Consider the following 23,396-nt stretch of genomic DNA (forward strand, 5'->3'; position numbering starts at 1 on the left):
GCTATGGACTGGCCCGCCCGTTCCCCATACCTGAATCCAATTGAGCACATCTGGGACATCATGTCTCGCTCCATCCACCAACGCCACGTTGCACCACAGACTGTCCAGGAGTTGGCGGATGCTTTAGTCCAGGTCTGGGAGGAGATCCCTCAGGAGACCATCCGCTACCTCATCAGGAGCATGTCCAGGTGTTGTAGGGAGGTCATAAATGCACGTGGAAGCCACACACACTACTGAGCCTCATTTTGACTTGTTTTAAGGACATTAAATCAAAGTTGGATCAGCCTGTAGTGTGATTTTCCACTTTAATTTTGAGTGTGACTCCAAATCCAGACCTCCATGGGATGATACATTTGATTTCCATTGATAATTTTTGTGTGATTTTGTTGTCAGCACATTCAATTACGTAAAGAAAAAAGTACTTAAGAATATTTCATTCATTCAGATCTAGGATGTGTTATTTTAGTGTTCCCTTTATTTTTTTGAGCAGTGTATATATTCATTTTCACTAAGTTTGCTGCCTCAGTGTCTTTAGATATTTATGTCAGATATTACTATGGAATACTGAAGTATAATTACAAGCATTTCATAAGTGTCAAAGGATTTATTGACAATTACATGAAGTTGATGCAAAGAGTCAATATTTGCAGTGTTGACCCTTCTTTTTCAAGACCTCTGCAATCTGCCCTGGCACGCTGTCAATTAACTTCTGGGCCACATCCTGACTGATGGCAGCCCATTCTTGCATAATCAATGCTTGGAGTTTGTCAGAATTGTGGGTTTTTGTTTGTCCACCCACCTCTTGAGGATTGACCACAAGTTCTCAATGGGATTAAAGTCTGGGGAGTTTCCTGGCCATGGACCCAAAATATCGATGTTTTATTCCCCGAACCACTTAGTTATCACTTTTGCCTTATGGCAAGGTGCTCTATCATGCTGGAAAAGGAATTGTTTGTCATCAAACTGTTCCTGGATGGTTGGGAGAAGTTGCTCTCTGAGGATGTGTTGGTACCATTCTTTATTCATGGCTGTGTTCTTAGGAAAAATTGTGAGTGAGCCCACTCCCTTGGCTGAGAAGTAACCCCACACATGAATGGTCTCAGAATGCTTTACTGTTGGCATGACACAGGACTGATGGTAGCGCTCACCTTTCTTCTCCCGACAAGCTTTTTTCCGAATGCCCCAAACAATCAGAAAGGGGATTCATCAGAGAAAATGACTTTACCCCAGTCCTTAGCAGTCCAATCCCTGTACCTTTTGCAGAATATCAGTCTGTCCCTGATGTTTTTCCTGGAGAGAAGTGGTTTCTTTGCTGCACTTCTTGACACTAGGCCATCCTCCAAAAGTCTTCGCCTCACCTGCCTGCTGCCATTCCTGAGAAAACTTTGTACTGGTGGTGCCCCGATCCCGCAGCTGAATCAACTTTAGGAGACGGTCCTGGCACTTGCTGGACTTTCTTGGGCGCCCTGAAGCCTTCAGAACAATTGAACCACTCTCCTTGAAGTTCTTGATTATCCGATAAATGGTTGATTTAGGTGCAATCGTACTGGCAGCAATATCCTTGCCTGTGAAGCCCTTTTTGTGCAAAGCAATGATGACAGCACGTGTTTCCTTGCAGGTAACCATGGTTGATAGAGGAAGAACAATGATTCCAAGCACCACCCTCATTTTTAAGCTTCCAATCTGTTATTCGAACTCAATCAGCATGACAGAGTGATCTCCAGCCTTGTCCTCGTCAACACTCACACCTGTGTTAATGAGAGAATTACTGACATGATGTCAGCTGGTCCTTTTGTGCCAGGGCTGAAATGCAGTGGAAATGTTTTTTGGGGATTCAGTTCATTTGCATGGCAAAGAGGGACTTTGCAATTAATTGCAATTCATCTGATCACTCTTCATAACATTCTGGAGTATATGCAAATTGCCATCATACAAACTGAGGCAGCAGACTTTGAAAATGTATATTGGTTTCATTTTGAAAACTTTTGGCCATGACTGTACATGATTACATTGTGCATGTTCATTTATACAGTAATTCGTATTCAACATGTCTTCAACTGGGATTTCATCTCTCTACCTCTTGGCTCACAGCATTCCCATCTTCCTGCTATGCCACCATGTCTGTATCAATAACTGATGTTATCTGTATTGCTACACTTTGCACTTTGAAGTAAATCTCAGCTCTGTTAAAAGTACACTAAAAACTATTTTACCAGAGTGATTAAGGAGTAACATTAAAAACAATGTAATTTGCCCCACTAACAGACGACTATACAGAAATAAATGGTACAGTTAGGGTACCAAATTATCCCACCTCAAACGCACATGTGGATCATTATGGATTCTTTGGCCTTTATCTCATGGTAGTGAGGTGGGCAGGAATGACAAGATCTGGCAAATAATACAGTACCTCAATGGCTTCAGGAGTGGTTAGTTGGTTTTTAGTCAAATTTCAACAGCTGTATGTTCCAGTTTAAGGAATATTCAGGTGTTGGCTGAAATTAATTTGCCCTCTGACCCAAGTCCATTCATTATTATAATCCGTTAGTTAGCTGTAAGATCAAAGTCTAGGCATAATAAGAATGTAATAAATGTCATCACACTAGTAGGAGTGGGTAGCATCATCACCCCCTTGTTTCCTTCCCATCATTTGCTCTGTGTGAAAACATGCTGGTGAAAGCAAACACCTCTGATACATAATATTGTTTTATTTGATGTTTTCACATCACGATCAATGAAGATCAAGGAGAGGAAGCCCCTTTAGACAATTGAGATGCACCCTCATTTGAGATTTCAGGCAGCGGGCCAAGAGACACTCTCTTTACATCATCTGCTAGTCCAGACAAACTGACATCAGGGGGGAAGTCCCAGAAGATGGAGACCAATGACTCTCCAGTGATGGAAATGTCCATCTTCAGCATCCTTACACCCTCAAAATAGGGACAGGGTCTAAGTGGAACGACCCTGGTGCTCAGTAGTTAGTCTTCTAATGTTTGAATTATTGCTTGCAGTTACATCAGGATGTTTGAATTTACTTTAGAACACATTGAAATAAATAAGAAGACACAACCTATTAAACTGAAGAAATGTCTGAGACAGCTTACCAAGTACAACTTTTTATGCAAAAAAATGCATGCATTTGTGCATATTTGGGAAGTCTTTCCCTGGCCAGCAGAAATGATGTTTTAACATGGCACAGATCTGGGGAAGGGTACAAAAACATTTCTGCAGCATTGAAGGTCCCCAAGAAGACAGTGGGCTCCATCATTCTTATATGGAAGAAGTTTGGAACAACTAAGACTCTTCCTAGAGCTGGCCGCCCTGCCAAACTGAGCAATCGGGGGAGAAGGGCCTTGGTCAGGGAGGTGACCAAGAACCCGATGGTCACTCTGACAGAGCTCCAGAGTTCCTCTGTGGAGTTGGGAGAACCTTCCAGAAGGACAAACATCTCTGCAGCACTCCACCAATCTGACCGTTATGGTAGAGTGGCCAGACTGAAGCCACACCTCAGTAAAAGGCACAAAGACAACCCGCTTGGAGTTTGCCAAAAGGCACCTAAAGGGCTTTCAAAACATCAGAAATAAGATTTGTATGATGAAACTAAGATTCAACTCTTTGGCCTGAATGCCAAGTGTCACATCTGGGGGAAACCTGGCACTATCCCTACGGTGAAGCATGGTGGTGGCAGCATCATACTGTGGGGATGTTTTTTAGCGTCAGGGAGACTAGTCAGAGGAAAAGACGAACGGAGCAAAATACAGAGATCCTTCATGAAAACCTGCTCCGGAGCGCTCAGGACCTCAGACTGGGGCTAAGGTTCATCTTCCAACAGGACAACAACCATACGCACACAGCCAGGACAAAGCAGGAGTGGCTTTGGGACAAGTCTCTGAATGTCCGTGAATGGCCCAGCCAGAGCCCGGACTTGAACATCTCTGGAGAGACCTGAAAACAGCTGTACAGTTACGCTCCCCATCCAACCTGACAGAGCTTGAGAGGATCTGCAGAGAAGAATGGGAGAAACTTCCCAAATACAAAAGTGTGTCCATCTTGTAACGTCATACCCAAGAATCAAGGTTGTAATCGCTGCCTAAGGGGCCTCAACAAAGTACTCAGTGAAGGTTCTGAATACTTGAGATATGTATTATGATTTTTTAATACTTTTGCAAAAATGTATAAAAAACTGTTTTTGCTTTGTCACTATGGGATATTCTGTGTAGATTGTTAAGGAATAAAAAAATGTTTTTAAAGGGTAGCCTAGTGGTTAAAGCGTTGGACTAGTAACCGGAAGGTTGCAAGTTCATACCCCCAAGCTGACAAGGTACAAATCTGTCGTTCTGCCCCTGAACAGGTAGTTAACCCACTGTTCCTAGGCCGTCATTGAAAATAAGAATTTGTTCTTAACTGACTTGCCTGGTTAAATGAAAGGTAAAATGAAAAAAAAAAAAAAATGTGGAAAAAGTAATGGGGTCTGAATACTTTCCTAATGCACTGTATGTTCCTGGCAATCTTACCAACCTCAAGAATGGCACAACACAAACCTCAACAATGGCATGATAGTATAATGTTCTGCTGTTGAATGACACGTTGAAATGAAAAGGAGAAGTGACTCAGCATAACCCACTGCTAAATCGATGTCAGTATAGTTGGGCATCAGTGCCTTATCTGGAAATATAAAATATGATATTTCAATGTCCTAATAATACACGTCACAACATTGACGAATTGCCTTAGTAACACCCACATTGATAATCAAGTAAAAAAATAAATACATTTGAAGTCACATGCTCTCACATTTGCATTTTATCTGACCTCATGATAATGCCAATAGGTCTGTGTTGGTCAAATTAATTCTGCTAGAAATGTTGGTTGAGACGCTTTTATGCGCAAATATTTATATAATAACCATCATATTGAAGTAAACTTGTAGTCGAGGTGACATGTAGTCCTCCCACTATAGCCGTATTTGGACGGGATGACTTTTACTGGGGGAGGTCAGGTAATGTAATTATGTGCACAAGCACAAAAAACATCTGTAATCTGCCATGTCACTCATTTTTACTTGGCAGGAGACTGGAGTTTGCCAAAAAACTGGTTATTCTGTCTGGAATTGTAAAAGTCCTCTGATAATACTAGTCCAGTGCAAATATACATCCCTATGCTTTGAGAGAAATGTCTGACAGGTGTTGACAGGTGTTGCTCGTGGTTTGAACAAGAAAACAATAACTGAATGCAATAAATTGATGCAAAGTGCTGCACATATCCTATTATTTGAATAGTCTACGTGTATCAACTTTCAGTGAAGATTTATATCACCCTAGACCCACTTCAACTTGCTTATGATGCCATCAATTTGCTTACAATCCAGACGATGCCATCGCACTTCACACTGCCATGTTCCATCTGGAAGAGAGGAATAACTATGTTAGAATGCTGCTCATTGACTATAGCTCAGCATTCAACACCATAGTACCCTCCATGCTCATCATTAAGCTTGAAGCTTGAGAACTGGGTCCTGGACTTCCTGACGGGCTGCCCCTAGGTGGCAAAGTTAGAAAACAACACCTCCACTTCGCCGATCCTCAAGACTGGGGCTCGTGCTCAGCCCCCTTCTGTATTACCTGTTCACCAATGACTGCGTGGCCACGCACGTCTAAACTCAATCGAGTTTGCAGACAGTAGTAGGCTTGACTACCAACAATGACCAGACAGCCTACAGGGAGGAGGTGAGGGCACGGAGTGTGGTGCCAAGAATAACCTCTCACTCAACGTCAACAAAAAGAGATGATCGTGGACTTCAGGAAACATCAAAGGGAGCACCCCCCTATCCACATTGACAGGACTGCAGTGGAGGTGGAAAGCTTCAAGTTCCTCAGCGTACACATCCCTGACAAACTGAAATGGTTCACCCACACAGACAGTGTGGTGAAGACAGCGCCTCTTCAACCTCAGGACGCTGAAGAATCTTGCCTCAGGAGGCTGAAGAAATTTTGCACCTAAAGCCCTCAAAGTTTTACAAATGCACAAATGAGAGCATCCTGTCGGGCTGTATCACCGCCTGGTACGGCAACTGCACCGCCCTCAACCACAAGACTCTCCAGAGGGTGGTGCGGTCTGCCAAACGCGTCACTGGGGACAAATGACCAGCCCTCCAGGACACCTACAGCATCCAATGTCACAGGAAGGCCAAAAAGATCAAGGACAACAACAACCTGAGCCACTGCCTGTTCATACCTCTATCATCCACAATGCCAGGTCAGTACATGTGCATCAAAGCTGGGACTGAGAGACTGAAAAACAGCTTCTATATCAAGGCCATCAGACTGTTAAATAGCCATCACTAGCACAATAGAGCAAGGGGGGGGCAAAGTACAGCCATATCCAGCCCACCGAGCACTTCAATCCAGCCCGCGAGACATTTTTTAAAAGTTAGTCTTGTCCCATCGCTGCAACTCCCGTACGGACTCGGCAGAGGTGACGCTCGAGAGCCGTGTGTCCTTCCGAAACACGACCCAGCCAAGCCACACTGCTTCTTAACACAATGCCCGCTTAACTCGAAAGCCAGCCACACCAATGTATCATCCCTACAAATTGATTTTAACAAACTATTTGCCCTCCCAAAAAATTGGGCCCTCTTGAATTTCAAAATCCCGATGTGGCCCTCGAACCAAAAAGTTTGCCAACCCCTGCATTAGAGGCTGCTGCCTACAGTATTTACACTACTGGTCAAAACTTTGGGGTCAGTTACATATACACACACACACACATACACACAACCATTCAAAAGTTTGGGGTCACTTAGAAATGTCCTTGTTTTTGAAAGAAAAGCACAATTTGTCCATTAAAGTAACATCAAATTGATCAGAAACACAGTGTAGACATTGTTAATGTTGTAAATGACTATTGTAGCTGGAAACAGCTGATTTTTTATGGAACATCTACATAGGCGTACAGAGGCCCATTATCAGTGAAAGATTAGTGGAATCTGTGTGGGTAGCTGGACAGGTAGGATAACTGACAGTGAAGGTGAACAGGTGGTCACGTGTCAGAGGAATGGCTGAGACTGAGGCAGGAATTCCTTTAACCATAAAGTGGTATATTTACTGAGTAGTCTGGATTCATGGACGCACAGGACTTCTGGATCAGAGTTAAGGAAGAGAAAGCAGCGAGATCAGGCGATGGCAATTTCCTCCTTTATGGAGTTGAGATATGTCGGACATTTCCACCTGACCTAATTAAAGCGCCCCTGGCCCAGCTGAGTAAGTGGCAATGAATTAAAGGATTATTCCACCAAATCAGTAACCATCACTCATGTGTTCCAATTGCACGTTGTGTTAATCCATGTTAATGTTTATTTTAAAAGGCTAATTGATCATTAGAAAACCCTTTTGCAATTATGTTAGCACAGCTGAAAACGGTTGTCCTGATTAAAGAAGCAATAAAATTGGCCTTCTTTAGACTAGCTGAGTATCTGGAGCATCAGCAATTGTGGGTTCAATTACAGGCTCAAAATGGCCAGAAACAGAGACCTGAAACTCGTCAGTCTATTCTTGTTCTGAGAAATGAAGGCTATTCCATGCATTCAGATAGACCAGAGTGGGCACACTCGCTATATAACGCAAACATTCTTTGTGAGAAAACCATCAATATATATATATTTTTTTTTTTCGGGACATGGGTATTTAATGGCAAAGTTTTTTTTTTTGTACACCATGTCATCATGCACAGGCTTTTATCTGCAACAAGTCAATTTGATGGAAACTTTGGTGGGAAACTGCACATTATTTGGGAGGATTTTAAAATATTCACATAAAAATCTTGCCAATTGGATGGAAACCTAGCTCCTGTAGGTTGTGAAAGTATATATATTTTTTTGTGTGACATTATGACCAGCTGTTTTTATGGACAAGATAGTTAAATGGAAACACCCTAGCAGGCAATTTTTTTAATGCAAACTTTCTAAAAAACAAACAAACACTGGGCTAGTTAATGGGAACATAGTAAATGGGAACATAGTTAATGGGAACATAGTTAATGGGAACATAGTTAATGGGAACATAGTAAATGGGAACATAGTTAATGGGAACATAGTTAATGGGAACATAGTTAATGGGAACATAGTTAATGGGAACATAGTTAATGGGAACATAGTTAATGGGAACATAGTAAATGGGAACATAGTTAATGGGAACATAGTAAATGGGAACATAGTTAATGGGAACATAGTAAATGGGAACATAGTTAATGGGAACATAGTAAATGGGAACATAGTTAATGGGAACATAGTTAATGGGAACATAGTAAATGGGAACATAGTTAATGGGAACATAGTAAATGGGAACATAGTTAATGGGAACATAGTAAATGGGAACATAGTTAATGGGAACATAGTTAATGGGAACATAGCTATAGTGACACAGACATGGCAGTACTTCATTTACAAAATAGCCTGCTCCCATTTTCCCATGACTAATATGGAATGGTGTCTCATCTAGTGTGGTGATTGTGGCTGTTTGAAGTTCACAGGACCATTAAGGGGAAAAAGGTTCACCTTCCAGCTGTATTACTTGCTATTGTACACAATCCTGTAATCTTGTACAATAGATGTGGACAATTTGTCCAGCAAGGAATATACCTTTTAAACCCATAAAAAAAGAGCTGTTTGAGAATCCCAAATCTTTTTAGGATTAAAATTCACATCAAAAATAAAGTCCTTTTCATTTGTGGCACTCAATTACAACAAAGACTCAAAATGGATTGTTTCAAACACACAATGCAAAAACATTTGACCTAATTATATCAAAGTGTTTACTAGGCCATGCGTCACACGCATTAAAACCCCCAAAATGCTCCTGTATGCGTCTACAGCACTGATGATATACACATGATAAATTCAAAAGAATCCAGCTAGGTTTAAATGGCATCCTATGAGTGAAAACCACAGGGTAAATATTCACCATAGATTATTATTGGTATTATAGTATTTATAGGCCTAACAAACAAATCAGGGCCTAGAGGACAAATCAAAGCACCTACAGATGAAGACTTCGAAAAATGTGTTCACCTCCCACCTCTTCATGTTAACACAGTGGAACAGGTGTCAGTCTCAACATGTCAGTTGTTGTAAATTACAGTTTGTATGTGTGAGTGTATTTGTGCATGTACAGAACACGAGGGTTCTAGAAGGCATAACGTGTGCGGATGTCCTCCAGTTTCTTTGAGACCTCAGGTGGTGTACGGTCCAGCTCTTCAGCAACTCTTCTGCTTGTGGGGGTCCATGGAGTCGAACTGCTCACACAGATCTCCGTCTATCACATTCTGCAGACACAGATAGACAGGACAGAGGAAGAAGATCAGATACAGTAGGCAGACTGTCTGGATGTCCAATGAACAAGGCTTGTGATTTATTTCTGCTATCATGTTCAACAGACTTAATTGACAGCATGTCTAATGATCTTGCCAAATGTACTGGACTTGGAAAGTCCCCCCCCCACACAACAGTTGGTTCTTGGCATAACATTTCACCCAGTGGATTTGGTACAAGACTCCATTTGTAAACATAGTGGTGTCCTCTGCACACATTCCATTTACATGCTGAGGAATTAGTAGCAGGGAGTATAATGTGTGGCTTTCTTTGTCCCACCATCCTATGGAAATAGTAAGTCATCTTAAATAAGTTAGCACCCACCTTCACAGGGAAGTAGTAGGAGCGGAAGCTGAGGTGGTAATAAATTCATCAAATTAATTATTTTAGACAATATCTTATCACAACACTCACAAACCATGGTTGACCAACTCCCTGACCTAGATCCCATCATAAGGTTCATGTACATTCTAGTATTCCAATTCCTTATTCTATGAACACAACTCCCCTGTTTTCAAGTCCTGCCAATGAAGACAGTTCTCGTGTGTGTGTGTGTGTGTGTGTGTGTGTGTGTGTGTGTGTGTGTGTGTGTGTGTGTGTGTGTGTGTGTGTGTGTGTGTGTGTGTGTGTGTGTGTGTGTGTGTGTGTGTGTGTGTGTGTGTGTGTGTGTGTGTGTGTGTGTGTGTGTGTGTGTGTGTGTGTGTGTGTGTGTGTGTGTTACCTCGTGGGAAGTGAAGGGCACCAGGACACCGACAGACTGTTGTGTAAACCAGACTCTAAGCTGCCGGGGTATTCGTGTGGTCTTCTGCAGTGACAGCACAGTCTCCCCGATGTGGTAGTTCATGATCACTTTAGCCTGACACAGAACAAGAGACATGGTACAGGGTCAGACAGACATGACCATTACATAAACATTCTAACTCACTTCACACTCCCCACCCAGAAAACACCGCTTACATGCACCCTTTTTAACACTTGCCCACAATAAGTCAAAGTGGAGGGAATTTCCCACTAACTACCAGCCAAATGGAAAACAGTATGTTAAACAGCATGTTAAACTGCGATTTGGCCTGGACAGCAGGTCTGTTATAGGCCGGGTCTAGGATGAGGCAAACCCAACACCACCAAGACAAACTCTGATCCAGAAAGAAAAGTTCCCCTGAGCTCCTGTCTTTACAGAGCTGATGCTGTGACAGGGGAGCAGAAAGACTATACCTTCTGAGAGGCTCCGTTCAGCAGACCCCTATCCCACAACGCCTTGTTCCCAGTTGGGTCCTCATCATCACTGGAGTTGGGGGGCAAACACACCTAAGAAGGTACAAAGTGTAAGTACTAACATCTCCAGCAATAAAAGCCTTCAATATGTTTGTGGCATCATTGAAATATCAATTGGATCAAACTGCTAATGTGAGGCGTCTACAGAAAAGGTAGACAACAGTATAACACCCAACATCATTGCCAGAAAAGAACAATAAAGAGCGACCACATACAATGCTGATGTTGCCAAACTTGTCAGCTGAAGCCATGGTGCCGTAGTCCAGCAGGCAGGTGGTGGTGACCCAGCGAGGATGGGTGTCATCGGCAAAGATGATCATCCGGGTTCTCGCTACGCTTGTAGTGCACCCAGAACAGACTCTCCTGTACGTCAGTCACTATGACCCGCTGACAGATGGTGTGGATGCCAGTCACCAGGTTGGGGACATGCTGGAAACGAGACAGATGACTTCATTAAACAACTAAATATCGGTCATCAACTGACCTACTACTGCCATATGGATTTTATTTGAAAGGTGTGGAACCTAAGAGGTTGACTGTGGTAAAATGTCCTCTGGTACAATGCATGATGCGGTGGCCTTTTATCCTTGCTTTTGAAAGGAGATTCTTACAAAGCAATCATCTTCCCAATCACTAATAATTTAAGTGGTTACCTTGATTACTATGAGACCTTAACCTAAAGTTATTATTTAGGTTAGTCTTCCAGCAGACACTTCCTCTGTGTCAACATTGTAACATGTAAGAATAGCAAACTTCAGGATATATTGGTAATTGAGTGAGAAACCAAAAACATACCAGGGATAAAATCAAAACAGTAGAGTCCCTCTCTCCCTCCCCCTATATATATATATATATATATATATATATATATATATATATATATATATATATATATATATATACATATATATATATATATATATATACACACCCTTTTTTTTGCATTTAACTTTTAACTAGGCCAACACTGGAGGTGAAGAACTCAGGACTGAGGTGTGTGTGTGTTTTGTGTGTGTGAGAAAAAGAGACAGTCTCCCCGTCTCACCTTGTTCTCACACATGTGCAGCAGCTTCTTCTTGCCCAGGTCGTAGATGCGCAGCAGTTTGCCAACGCCCACCAGCACACGGCCCTGGAACGGAGTGATGGCCAGAGAAACGTCCTCACCTGGAGTCTGACAATCAAAACAGCATTCATTTACAGGGATGTAACAACCCACCAATGCGTATCAGTCCCTGTTATAAATGTTCAAGATCCACTACATAGCCAAAAGGATATGGACACCTGCTTGTCGAACATCTCATTCCAAAATCATGGGCATTAATATGGTGTTGGTCCCCCCTTTGCTGCTATAACAGCCTCCACTCATCTGGGAAGGCTTTCCACTAGATGTTGGAACATTGCTACAGGGATTTGCTTCCAATCAGCCACAGGGGCATTGGTAAGGTCGGGCCTTCCAAACTGTTGCCACGAAGTTGGAAGCACAGGATCGTATAGAATGTCATTGTATGCTGTAGCATAAAGATTTCCCTTCACTGGAAGTGAGGGGCCTAGCCCAAACCATGAAAAAACAGCTCCAGACCATTATTCCTCCTCCACCAAACTTTACAGTTGGCACTATGCATTCGGGCAGGTAGCATTCTCCTGGCATCCACCAAACCCAGATTCTTCCATCGGACTCCCAAATGTTGAAGTGTGATTCATCACTCCAGAGAACGCATTTCCACTGTGCCAGAGTCCAATGGTGGCGAGCTATATACCACTCCAGCCGACGCTTGTCATTGTGCATGGTGATCTTAGGCTTGTGTGCGGCTGCTCGGCCATGGAAACCCATTTCATTAAGCTCCAGAAGAACAGTCCTTGTGTTGATATTTCTTCCAGAGGCAGTTTGGAACTCAGTATTGAGTGTTGTAACCGAGGATAGAACTTGTACGCACTACAGCACTCCGCGATCCCATTCTATTAACTTGAATGGATTACTACTTCGCGGCACAGCCGTTGTTGCTCCTAGACGGTTCTATGTCACAAGAACAGCACCTCAAATTGATCAGGGCAGAAACTTGACAAACTTGTTGGAAAGGTGGCATCTTATGACGGTGCCACTTTGAAAGTCACTGAGCTCTTAAGTACGGGCCATTCTACTATCAGTGTTTGTCTATGGAGATTGCATGGCTGGGTGCTTGACTTTATACACCTGTCAGCAACAGGTGTGACTGAAATAGCTGAATCAACTAATTGTAAGGGGTGTCCACATACAGACCCCAAACCGATCCAAATGTAGCATGCGTCGGTCAGAAAATGTATTCAAACGTTACGAATTGCCGGTTCACAAGTTCGTTTTTGCTCATATTACAATCTTTGTAACTTCCGAAAATACCTAATTTTGTTATTGATCTACAAGTAATTTTGCTTGCCGAACAACCTCAGGCAATATCATTAGCCTAATCAAACTTAGCCCCGCGGCCAGCCCAGCGGCCGGCCCACTGACCAACGCAAGGTAGGCGATCTGTTCCTGATCTGCAACATCTGCACGGCACCTTCTGAATTCAAATGCAAAAGTAAGCTACCAGAGACAACTCACTTCTTGCTATACCTGCTGAATGTGGCTTAATATACACTGCTCAAAAAAATAAATGGAACACATCCGAAAATCTGAATGAATGAAATATTCTTCCATACTCTTTTCTTTACATAGTTGAATGTGCTGACAACAAAATCACACAAAAATGTTAAATGGAAATCAAATTTATTAACACATGGAGGTCTGGATTTGGAGTCACACTCAAAATTAAAGTGGAAAACCACACTACAACTTTGATGTAATGTCCTTAAAACAAGTCAAAATGAGGCTCAGTAGTGTGTGTGGCCTCCACGTGCCTGTATGACCTCCCTACAACGGCTGGGCATGCTCCTGATGAGGTGGCGGATGGTCTCCCGAGGGATCTCCTCCCAGACCTGGACTAAAGCATCTGCCAACTCCTGGACAGTCTGTGGTGCAACGTGGCGTTGGTGGATGGCGCGAGACATGATGTCCCAGATGTGCTCAATTGGATTCAGGTCTGGGGAATGGGTGGGCCAGTCCATAGCATCAATGCCTTCCTCTTGCAGGAACTGCTGACACACTCCAGCCACATGAGGTCTAGCATTGTCTTGCATTAGGAGGAACCCAGGGCCAACCGCACCAGCATATGGTCTCACAAGGGGTCTGAGGATCTCATCTTGGTACCTAATGGCAGTCAGGCTACCTCTGGCGAGCACATGGAGGGCTGTGCGGCCCCCCAAAGAAATGCCACCCCACACCATGACTGACCCACCGCCAAACCGGTCATGCTGGAGGATGTTGCAGGCAGCAGAACTTTCTCCACGGCATCTCCAGACTCTGTCACGTCTGTCACGTGCTCAGTGTGAACCTGCTTTCATCTGTGAAGAGCACAGGGAGCCAGTGGCTAATTTGCCAATCTTTGTGTTCTCTGGCAAATGCCAAACGCCCTGCACGGTGTTGGGCTGTAAGCACAACTCCCACCTGTGGACGTCGGGCCCTCATACCACCCTCATGGAGTCTGTTTCTGACCGTTTGAGCAGACACATGCACATTTGTGGCCTGCTGGAGGTAATTTTGCAGGGCTCTGGCAGTGCTCCTCCTGCCTCTCCTTGCACAAAGGCGGAGGTAGCGGTCCTGCTGCTGGGTTGTTGCCCTCCTACGGCCTCCTCCACGTCTCCTGATGTACTGGCCTGTCTCCTGGTAGCGCCTCCATGCTCTGGACACTACGCTGACAGACACATCAAACCTTCTTGCCACAGCTCGCATTGATGTTCTATCCTGGATGAGCTGCCCTACCTGAGCCACTTGTGTGGGTTGTAGACTCCGTCTCATGCTACCACTAGAGTGAAAGCACCGCCAGCATTCAAAAGTGACCAAAACATCTGCCAGGAAGCATAGGAACTGAGAAGTGGTCTGTGGTTATCACCTGCAGAACCACTCCTTTATTGGGGGTGTCTTGCTAATTGCCTATAATTTCCACCTGTTGTCTATTCCATTTGCACACCAGCATGTGAAATTTATTGTCAATCAGTGTTGCTTCCTAAGTGGACAGTTTGATTTCACAGAAGTGTGATTGACTTGGAGTTACATTGTGTTGTTTAAGTGTTCCCTTTATTTTTTTGAGCAGTGTATTTTATTTAGATTTTTTAGTTTCAAGATCAGCAATACCCCCCCCCCCCAATCTGATGAAGTGGTAGATGCCTAGTCTCCTTTATGGCTCAGCTAAGGTGCCTACATAGTACATACACCATAGACATACATCACTTACACACAGCTAATGAGCTCCATCAACAGCAGATTTGAATTTAGACTATGGAAAATGAATGTGTTTACGCAACAAATCTCTCGTATCGCACCGAATTGTTTCAAACTAAAACATATTATTCTTATATTGTATCGAAGCCCATATATCCAATAGTCTTGAAAGGGAAAGATACATATCCCTATTAATTTACCATCTCAACAACAGTGTTTATCTGTCATTGACATGTGAATTAAACATAATCTTTAAAAGAAAGGGTCATATGTGAAAGCTTCAAGTTTCTGATTTTATTAATAAAGTGTAGAATACTGATATGACTGGAAAAGGGTTCAACAAAGTAACCATTGTCCCTCTGGGAGTTCGGTAAAGGGGGGGGGGGGGTGGTGGCAAGTATGATAGTACTCCGACTTTCAGCACAATTATGACCTTTCTGAAATAACAGCTGGACAATTCCTGTGCAGAGCTGTGGTCAACCAGCCAGAGCCAGAAACCACTGGATTAGTCATATCTTCTGTCACCCGGAAGAGCTTCACAGGTCACGACCCCGGGTATCGAGTATCAGACAAGTCTCCAGTCACTGGGTCCAACACAGTCCTGAGCAACACACCGTTCTTAGGAAAGACATATTACCTCTAGAATGTGTTCTAATAGAGCACAGACGCAAGTAATACAGTGCCAGAAGTAAACAGGCAGTCAGTCACACAGTGTATGTATGTATGCTGACAGAGGCTTTTTAACATTCTCCATTATTATTTAGTCAGTGAAGAGAAACTCATCACTTCAAGAGATACAGCATAACATCCCTCTCTTCAAACCCTTTCTCAAGACATCACAGGACAGATAGCTTACCTGCAGTCCGATGTTGAGATGGGGCGAAGAGGAAACCAACAGTGCCCTTCGCTCCTAGCTCATCTTCCTTCTCCACTATACACAGAGACTCAGGCTGGGCTGGCAGGGCCTGCATACTGAGGGGCTGAAGACAGTTCTGCACCAGACAAACACAGCAGGGTTAGGGCTACATACAGTTTAGAGAGATGGTACACCTACTAAAGTGGGCAAAATCAACAATAAGGCTTTTGGAACCCCCCCCCCCCAACAACAACACTCGACTTAAATTGTAATTGATTGGAAAACGCAGCAGAGCAACTGAGCTCTGGATGAGTTTGGCTTTCAAAGAGAGAGGGAAAGAAATACTGTAGCCTGAGAAGAGTCATACCGAGGAATCCAAAGAGATGATGTGGACTGTGTTGTCGACCAGCCCCGCAGCCAGGAAACGGGAGTGCTGCTCGCCAGGCGGGACGCCGGCCAAGCTCATACACACCACATCAGCGGACATCTCCTTCCTTTCTGTGTACTCATTCAGCTGGCCAGACTGGGGAGGGGGAGAGAGTGAGTGGAGAAAGGTTTCAAACAACTACAGTCCGATGAAATATGAACTTTTCACTGAGCAGGAGATTCTTCTGGATATCCTGAAAAAGATGATAAAAACAGGGTCAAACTAAAAGACAGTACCTGGGTGACTAAATAAAACACCCAGGGGAGGAAGATTCACTACTCACTGGGTCCATCTCAAAGTAAACCAGCTCTCCTCCAGTCAGAGCAATGACCACCTGCCTCTGGTTGACTGCACAGCGAGTAATGGTCTTCTTCCCTTGAGTCTTCCACTCATTCACACGCTTATCAGCACGGATGTGACGAATACCATCAGGATACACCTGTACAAGAAAATTCATAGTTTACACAGGGCTGGGGAAGGGGCCTGGCCAGGATGTCCATGTCTGTGTATAATGCTGAGATCAGATGTGTTTAAGCTCTCTCCATCATTCTGTCAGAGAAGAGACATGAAGACTCATCACTTCAACAGCAATATTACATCTCCCATGCACTTAATCTCCCTTCAGCTTTATACCACTTTCACCATCAACATTGTATTCCCTCCAGAACATAAGGAGCATGTTCAGGACCCTTCATAGGCGTGTGTAGGGTGGGTGTTATACTGACCTGCACCAGAGCATCCTCCCCAAGCAGAGAGCAGGAGAGGGTGGTCCCCAGAGTGTGTCACTTCCTCTACAGTCTCTCCAATAGACAGAACCAGGGTGGCGTTGACAAAGGACACAATGATGTAGGCGTCAAACTCATCTGGAAGAGAGGTGTTTAAATGAGCAAGAGTTTCACACCAAGGGGATATCTGGACAGTGAATGTTCAATAGGATCATGAAGTGAATCATTTGTTCAGTATTCATCTGATACATGAAGCATAATATCATATCCTATATGTATTTATTCATTCATAAAGTGTGTCTGTATGTACATAGTGTACAAAACATTAAGAATATCCACCTTCCTAATATTGAGTTGCATCCCCTTTCGCCCTCAGAACAGCCTCAATTCGTCAGGGTATGGACAAGGTGTTGAAAGCGTTCCACAGGGATTCTGGCCCATGTTGACTCCAATGCTTCCCACAGTTGTATCATGTTGGCTGGATGTTCTATGGGTGTTGGGCCATTGTTTTTTGTTGTTTTTTTACCCCTTTTTCTTCCCAATTTCATGGTATCCAATTGTTTTTAGTAGCCACTATCTTGTCTCATCGCTATAACTCCCGTACGGGCTCAGGAGAGACGAAGGTTGAAAGTCATGCGTCCTCCGATACACAACCCAACCAAGCCGCACCATCCAACCTGGAAGCCAGCTGAAACATAACATTGTATTAATATCCTTTCTGATAGGGGTGTAACAGTTCACCAAACCCATGGTTCGGTATGTTTTGGGGTCTCGTTTCAGTACAGTGGGAAAATGTAAATGCCATTCAGTGTTCCTTGCATTTCTGTTGTGACCGGATTGTTATGTTGAGCCTCATGACTCCACTTTGATGCAGCTTTTTTAACCGTGTAGGAATTGACTAGTTGTGAAGTCCTAAATACCAGATGGATGCATTCATGTGATTTTGAACTTGCTGAGCAACACCGATTGGCTAATTGGCAACAAGCTGTCAACCATAAACTAAAGGTACAGCTATCACGCTTGTAAATAAATTATAGTTAAAAAAACACATAAATAGATAGCTTTTTATAAAATAATGTTTTGTTGCATTTAACTGTTGAATGCTGTTATCAAGGCCATTTCCTTAGTAGATGATGTCGGAGGTCACGACGTGGGAGAAGTAAGTTCTCAGGATGATGAGTTTCCCACCAGTAATTACCAGTTTGTTAGCCATTCAAGTGGATTCTTTCCAGTCGTGTGTGTGGTAAATTCCCACTTGGTTACGAACCCACTATGACACTGCCTCCTTCAGTGGCAGATGCGCACTTGTGACTCATAAAGGGGCCATATCTGTAGCATAGTACATCTCCCCCTCCGGGCTAATGTGATGGGCTGTCACTGTTAAGGAAGCCCAACACAGGGATCATTGGCCATTTTCATTGAACTCTTTGGTTTGCCTATATATAACGGGTACTAGCTGTTTGCTGAAATGGGTGCATGAGGGAAGTTTGTAACGTGGCTCGAGCACTTTCACGAGATGCTAAAATCCCCTATTCTCAAACACAGAGAATAGGCAGATATCCACGGTTATAAACCAAAGGCTATAAATATAGCCTACCTATCACTCTTGTTTCTTTTGTCCAGTTAGAATCAGCTGCTTGAATTCAGAGGGGAGACGATGTGTTGTTTCTTTGGTCCAGGTAGAATCAGCTGCTTGAATGCAGAGGGGAGACGATGTGTTGTTTCTTTGGCCCAGTTAGAATCAGCTGCTTGAATGCAGAGGGGAGACGATGTGTTGTTTCTTTGGCCCAGTTAGAATCAGCTGTTTGAATGCAGAGGGGAGACGATGTGTTGTTTCTTTGCGTTTCCTTGCTCTGGAAGACTGGGTCGATGTAAATGTGCCAACATATTTGAGGTGTTGGCAGCTGCATAGGCTATTCTTGTTGAGTGTGGAGACATACTGTTAACATTTAATCCACAACTCTGTCCATCGCTGTTGTAATCTACTAGGAAGTCAAACTGTTCCCAAACTGGAGATTTAAACGATGATGGAGGATCCTCCTGGTTAATCCACCCCACCACTGCGCCTCACAAAAGGACAGTTTGAAATGTGCCAGTTAGGATTAGAATTTTGATTACAATTGGCACATAGGCTCTAGCCAGCTATGCCTCAACAGGCATAGCCTACAATATAGTGTTTATTTATGTATTAATTCAGGTTCACAGTGCGGACCACACAGAGGCACGAATACGTGTACAGTTACAGCCTTACTCTCCGACCATTGATCCCCTCTCCTCTGTGTTGGCCATGTCTAGCCGCTCCTGGCTGAGTTACTCTTACCATGCCCACTTCCACCTGACGCCCCTGTCCTATGAGACTCTGGAGTACGCCTCAGGCTTCACCTCTGAAAAGTGTCCTGAGGGCATTGTGGCCATCTCCACCAACACCCTGAGGTAGACAGACACACCCGTGCACTCATACTCACTAAAAACCTAAATTCCATTTGTATTCATCCATAATGAGGATGTCTTCATTGGCAAGATTTGAAGACAGGGAAGTTATGCTGTTGAAATGAGGAAACAACTGCTTGAATGCCTTGGTTAGCGCGCACTGCGCCCCGGCCCGCCACAGGAGTCGCTGGTGCGCGATGAGACAAGGATTTCCCTACCGGCCAAACCCTCCCTAACCCGTCCTTAACATGTGCGTCGCCACACGGACCTCCCGGTCGCGGCCGGTTACGACAGAGCCTGGGCGTGAACCCAGAGTCTCTGGTGGCGCAGCTGGCGCTGCGGTTCAAATCTTTTGTCTTGCCCATTCACTCCCTGAATGGCAAGCATACACAATCCACATCTCAAGCCTTAAAAATCCTTGTTTAACCAGTCTCCTCCCCTTCATCTACACCAATTGAAGTGGATTTAACAAGTGACATCAATAAGGGATCATAGCTTGCACCTGGTCGTCGGTCTATGTCTGTTTTAAACTCTATCAATGGAGAGATTAAAACACCTCTAATCTCAGCATACACAGTGTGAAGACCCTCCCACTCTGTCTGCCCAATTCTTTCTCTTTGCTCATTTTCCTTAATGTCGGTGAGCGGAGCAGGGATGGTCCTCAGCCAAATGGGACGCACGGGAAAAATACGCCTTTTCCCCATTCCTTGAGGAGACTCTTCATGCAGACACTGATAGAGTTCGGTTGTGGCCATTTTGTTTGTTTTGGCACCTTTCAACACCCCTCATTATCACATTTATGCACGCAAACACACACTACTGATGACTACACACACCATTGTTAATTGTATTTAGTTTACTTCAGTTAATAAATATATTTTGCTTTTCCTTATCTCCACGTTGTCTCCCTTTTTGATACGAACTTCGAGCCGGTTCGTGACAACCGAGTGTACAAAACAGACGTAGACTGACCAGATGAAAGCTATGACCCCTTACTGATGTCACTTGTAAGAGAGACATGAGAAATTAATCACAACATTCCCTCTCAAACTGTGCCCTGAGACTACGGCAGAATCTCTCCTAATTTGGTACATGAAGCAATTACTATCAGTCTCATAGCTATATTTGTATTCTTCACTAACCCAGTGCATTGCGTAACAATCTTGAAATCTACTTCTGTAAACAAGTGTGTAGAAGATACAATGCCTGACTTATGCAGGCTAACCAGCTGTATGAGCCAAGTCAAGGATGAATGTCAGAGTGAAAGTGAGCCAGGCCACTGCACTACACTGACAGGCTAAAGCTCTGAAATCACATGATTTCTTGGAATATACTGGCAGAGCGGGGTTTCCATTAGGGAAATGTGGTGACAGACAACTGGACTAAATGGGTCCAGTAAATGTACTGGACCTACATGCATTGGATGCATAATCCATTGCCTTCCTCTTGTGATGATTTAGTTGATAACTTTAATGGCAAATTAAGAGCAACCATTAACGCTACAGCTCCACTAATGTTGAAAAAAAAAACACATTTAAAACAGAGCTCTTTCGAATGAGGAAATAAATCTATTTAAAAAAGACAGGCAGGGTGGAAGTGGAGAAAGTCAATATTGCAGGTCCATTATGCTGCTCAGATCAATTAGAAAACGCCAAACAGGCTCATTTTTCTAACTTGATTACTAATAAATCCAAATAATTTGAGAGCGCTCTTCGACCATTAATGGCCAGATAAATCTTACTTCCGCAAACCTCCTACTGGTCAAAAGTTCTAGAACACCTACTCATTCAAGGGTTTTTCTTTATTTTACTATTTTTTACATTGTAGAATAATAGTGGAGACATAAAAAGCGTAAAATAACACGTATGGAATCGTGTAGTAACCAATAAAGTGTTAAACAAATCAAAACATGTTATATTTGAGATTCTTCAAATAGCCAACGACAGCTTTACACACTTGTCATTCTCTCAACCAGCTTCACCTGGAATGCTTTTACAACAGTCTTGAAGGAGTTCCCACATATGCTGAGCACTTGTTGGCTGCTTTTCCTTGTCTCTGCAGTCTGACTCATCCCAAACCATCTCAATTTGGTTGAGGTCTGGGGATTGTGGAGGCCAGGTCATCTGATGCAGCACTCCATCACTCATTCTTGGTAAAATAGCCCTTACAAATCCTGGAGGTGTGTTGGGTCATTGTCCTGTTGAAAAACAAAATGATAGTCCCACTAAGCTCAAACCAGATGGCGTATCGCTGCAGAATGCTGTGGTAGCCATAATGGTTAAGTGGGAATTCTAAATAAAATCAGAGTGTCACCAGCAAAGCACCCTCACACAATAACACCTCTTCCGCCATGCTATACGGTGGGAAATACACATTCAGAGATCATCCGTTCACCCACACCGCGTCTCAATAAGACATGGCGGTTGGAACCAAAACTCTCCCATTTGGAATCCAGACCAAAGGACAGATTTCCACTGGTCTAATGTCCATTGCTCGTGTTTCGAGGCCCAAACAATTTCTTCTTCTTAGTGGTGTCCTTTAGTAGTGGTTTCTTTGCAGCAATTTGACCACGAAGGCCTGATTTGCAGTCTCCTCTGAACAGTTGATGTTGAGATGTGTCTGTTTTGCTTGAACTCTGAAGCATTTATTTGGGCTGCAACTTCTGAGGCTGGTAATTCAAATGAACGTATCCTCTGCAGCAGAGGTAACTCTGGATCTTCCTTTCCTGTGGCAGTCCTCATGAGTCAGTTTCATCATAGCGCTTGATGGTTTTTGCGACTGCACTTGAAGAATCTTTCAAAGTTCTTGAAATGTTCTGTATTGACGGACCTTCATGTCTTAAAGTAATGATGTACTGTCGTTTCTTTTATTTGATCTGTCCTTGCCATAATATGGACCTGGTCTTTTACCAAATAGGGCCATCTTCTGTGTACCACCACTACCTTGTCACAACACAACTGATAGGCTCAAACACATTGAGGAACTAAATTCCACAAATGAACTTTTAATTGAAATCCATTCCAGGTGACTACCTCATGAAGCTGGTTCAGAGAATGCCAAGAGTGTGCAAAGCAGTCAAGGCAAAGGGTGGCTCATATATTTTGATATTTGTAACACTTATTTGGTTACTACATGATTTCATGTGTGTTATTTCATAGTTCAGTATTATTCTACAATGTAGAAAATAGTAAAAATAAAGAAAAACCTTTGAATGAGTAGGTGTTCTAAAACTTTTGATAGCTAGTGTACATGAACTATCCTCTACATCTACAGTGCATTAGGAAATTCCAAATGTTGTTACATTAGAACCTTATTCTAAAATGGATTAAATTGTCGTCGTCCCCCTCAATCTACACACAAAACCCCATAATGACAAATAAATTAAAAACAGGTTTTTAGAAATGTTAGCAAATGTATTAAAAATAAAAACTCAACGACATTCAGGAGACACTCCTGCGTTGTCTTGGCTGTATGCTTAGGGTCGTTGTCCTGTTAGAAGATGAACTTTTGCCCCAGTCTGAGGTCCTGAGCGTTCTGGAGCAGGTTCTCATTAAGGATCTGTACTTTGCGTCATTCATCTTTCCCTCAATCCTGACTAGTCTCCCAGTCCCTGCTCCTAAAAAAAACATCCCACAGCATGACCGGGGAATTTTTCTGAATACAAAAATAAACTGAATGGAGCTAAGCATAGGCAAAATCCTATATGAAAACCTGGTTCAGTCTGCTTTCTACCAGACACTGGGAGACAAATTCACCTTTTAGCAGGACAATAACCTAGAACACAAGGCTAAATCTACACTGGAGTTGGTTATCAAGAAGACAGAGAATGCTCCTGAGTGGCCGAGCTACAGCTTTGGTTTAATGGTCAACCACCAATTTGACAGGACATGAAGAATTTTGAAGATAAATGTACAACTGTTGCAGAATCTAGGTGTATAAAGCACTTACAGACGTACCCAGAAAGACTCACAGCTGTAATCGCTACCAAAGGTGCCTATGCAAATGAAATATTTGAGTATTTAATT

The 23,396-nt window shown here is 43.3% G+C and overlaps 1 pseudogene; it reads right to left on the minus strand.

The window, feature by feature from the left end:
• Positions 1-7,930: 7,930 nt before the first annotated feature.
• Positions 7,931-23,396, minus strand: part of LOC109888831 (splicing factor 3B subunit 3-like) — a 32,555-nt pseudogene continuing 17,089 nt past the window's right edge.

This window comes from Oncorhynchus kisutch, linkage group LG4 (assembly GCF_002021735.2).
Source record: "Oncorhynchus kisutch isolate 150728-3 linkage group LG4, Okis_V2, whole genome shotgun sequence".
NCBI classification, from domain to species: domain Eukaryota; kingdom Metazoa; phylum Chordata; class Actinopteri; order Salmoniformes; family Salmonidae; genus Oncorhynchus; species Oncorhynchus kisutch.